This window comes from Phalaenopsis equestris, unplaced genomic scaffold (assembly GCF_001263595.1).
Source record: "Phalaenopsis equestris unplaced genomic scaffold, ASM126359v1 Scaffold000099, whole genome shotgun sequence".
Lineage (NCBI taxonomy): Eukaryota > Viridiplantae > Streptophyta > Magnoliopsida > Asparagales > Orchidaceae > Phalaenopsis > Phalaenopsis equestris.
This window is the reverse complement of record NW_018164541.1, coordinates 257,643-260,498: the sequence shown is the minus strand read 5'-3', so window position 1 is coordinate 260,498 and position 2,856 is coordinate 257,643. Positions and strand designations below refer to the sequence as shown.

The window sequence follows — 2,856 nt, the reverse complement described above, 5'->3', positions numbered from 1 at the left end:
AAAAATAGCAATCACACTTGTAGTAAAGTAAAAAAATAATCAACTTCTAAAATAGTATGCAACATTCAACAAAAGTTAGAATTTTATTATTAATAAAAATAATATTTTACAAATTTTAAGATCTTTTATTTATATTCCCAAACTCTGGAAGTCATTTGTCAAAGATAATACATTGGCTCAAGCATCCGCAATCCATAACAGCAAACCCAAATGTAAATAAACATCATATAGGAATTGGCAGAAGTCACTTCATCAAAGAAAATTGAATTTAAATCCTAAGAATGTGCATATGGCTATAGGAACCAAAGCCATCGTTGAACAAGCGTTGATGCTAAATCACTATGATCAATGCTATTCTAGTGATTTGATAAAGGACTCCATGAAGATGAGCTTACAAAGTTTAACGTCTGTTATAAGAAACCGTTTAAGGAACTGACTCTTTAATAATAACGACTACAATTATCCATCATTCCCCATCACACCCCCAGTGCTCACCTCTCTAACTAATTTGAACCACTATGTGCATTTGTCACCTGATTAATTTTCCATGCTAGCTCTTTAAAACGCAAATTAGACAGTATTCACCTCTCACTTTTCTCTCTTCTCCTTTTCCATTGTCTTTCCTTCAATTTCCTCTAAAGCATGTGTCTAACATAAATATCAGTTAAGATCATAAAAGCATTCTTTAAAGTAGCAAACAAAAAGAACAAAACAAATATACTCAAAAATAATAAAAATAATAAAGAACTATAGTTATTACAAAAGCTTCCTTGTAAACTCACATGACCCTTGGCGGCGACACAGACAGCTCAAATCCTTCACGCCTCATGTTTTCAATTAAAATACCTGGGATTTACAACAACTGTAAGCACAAGAATATCTAATATATCATAGGATAAATTGACTCGAGTTATTCAAAAAATATAAAAAAGGAATAAAAAACTGAAAATATAATAAATGATAAATAAACTGAAATGGAAAAAAAAACACACAAAACATACCTAATTGTAGCTCTCCTCTCCCTTGAACTTCAAAGGATTCAGATGCACCTGGAATAACATTTATAGCAAGATTTGTTTCAGCTTCAGCCAACAGGCGGTCACCTATTTTTCCTCCAGTCAACTGAAATTTAAAATTTATAGTAAATAAAGTAAGGTTTGTCGAAGCCTGAACCAAATCATAAAGTTTCAATATCAACCTATCCTCTGTGGTTCTGAATTTTTGGGGCCAGGTTAACTTTCCAGTTGGGTGGCTGAAATCAATTCAAACAGAATCAAGATGCAGACCTCGTACTTTCACAACACTTTATATTTAGTATCATAAAACTCCACTATTTGGAATCATGAAACCTACCTCAAAATGTTTTTACATTAATACAGTCTAAATTAAATTATTAAGATGATTTCAGAAGATAAACCACAGAATTAAAAAAAAATCTGATGGTCATATTAAATTTGCAATTTCAAGATTACAAGATATTCTTCATTGAGCAATTACAAAGGCTGGGTTATAATTCCATTTTTAATATTTCGTGAAAGAAAGGCATGATAAGAACTTCATGGCGAAAGATTTCAAGTCGAAACATCTGTCGAAGGAATTGGCCTAAGTATTATATGCAGAAGATGATAAGCCAAAATATCAATTGTGGTGCAAAATGAAGAATATACTCATACAAAGTCATCGAAGTGATTCCAAAGTGAACTTTAACACATTGCATAAAACAAACTTCAATTTATAGAACCTCTAAAGCATAAGACTTCCAAGGAGCTTTCATTGTAAATTACTAAAGTTGTGCCAACAAATCAAGTACCCTTTAAGGTCTACATAGTTGTATGGATTTGTTGATAAATGTGGGTTAAGACTGTCAAGATCAAATAAAGGCAATTCAATTAATGCAATGTGTCTCCGTAAAAAGGAACTCCCTGTAATATCCTCCCATAGCTCAGCTTACGTATGAGTCTACATCTTTATAGAAAAAACAGAGGCGGCGGAGTTGAAGTGACATAAAAAGGCCACAACTATAAGCTAGGGAGTATTTAGTCTGAAAAGAAGCTGCCAATGAGTACATAGTAGCCGCATCCCACAACTTACTAGATAATGCCAACATTGATTCACAAAAAGGAGGAGCTTTATTTTGGATGAAAGAATCGTGCATTTTATTTCCGAATGAAATTTCCAACTAACGCTAACAAAGTAGATCTGAAATAAATTTGGTTGTTTGGTTTGTGGAAAAAGGGAGTGTAAGAGAAATATAATGTTAAAGTAATGTACTATGTTTGGAATTTTTTATAGTTATTTGGTTCAGTATAAAATAAATGCAGAATTTTGTACTTTTTTTTTTGGTTTGAAGAAAATAAATTCAATGTAAAATAAACCCGTTAAGTTTGGTGGGGGTGACGGAGGACCACGGCAAGCAGAAGGGGGCAGGCAGCTGTGACAGGTGGTTGACGATTGTGGTGGCGGTCAAGTGCAAGCAGGCAGCATCAATGATGGGCAAGACGCGAGCAGCAACTAGTGGCAGTGTCACTTAATGCAAAGCACTCTAAGAACTTTCCTAAGTGATCAAGAGGTTAAGGGACCATTTGGTTGAGTAGATTTATGGTGTACTGTAATTCTTTTGCATAAATTTTAGAAAATAGTGTGTTTGGTTTGAAGAATTACAAATGCAATATAAAAATCTAAATAAATTTGAAGTATACATCATACTTCATTTTGGATTAATAAAATTCCCCAATTTGACTAAATTTGAATTACATCGTTCATTAAAATATAAAAATACTACCGGCAAGCCACCACTCGCCACCCCCACCCCTACCCCCGCCCTGCCCATTGCAAGCCGCCCATTGCCTTTCATTG

General features: G+C 33.7%; 1 protein-coding gene and 1 long non-coding RNA gene across 3 annotated transcripts in view; both read right to left on the bottom strand.

Annotated features, from left to right (window-relative positions):
- Positions 1-1,277, bottom strand: part of LOC110020536 — a 23,621-nt gene extending 22,344 nt beyond the window's left edge. The window contains exons 1-4 of one of the 2 annotated variants that reach the window (XR_002293539.1): positions 1,199-1,277; positions 1,002-1,122; positions 783-846; positions 627-648 (exon numbers count right to left, since the gene is read on the bottom strand). This is a non-coding gene — a long non-coding RNA (uncharacterized LOC110020536). Of the gene's footprint in view, positions 1-626; positions 649-782; positions 847-1,001; positions 1,123-1,198 lie in introns of those variants that run through there. The other variant, XR_002293538.1, reaches the window with a different exon arrangement.
- Positions 1-2,856, bottom strand: part of LOC110020535 (GTP-binding protein TypA/BipA homolog) — a 107,424-nt gene that overhangs the window by 33,157 nt on the left and 71,411 nt on the right. The window lies entirely within an intron of this gene.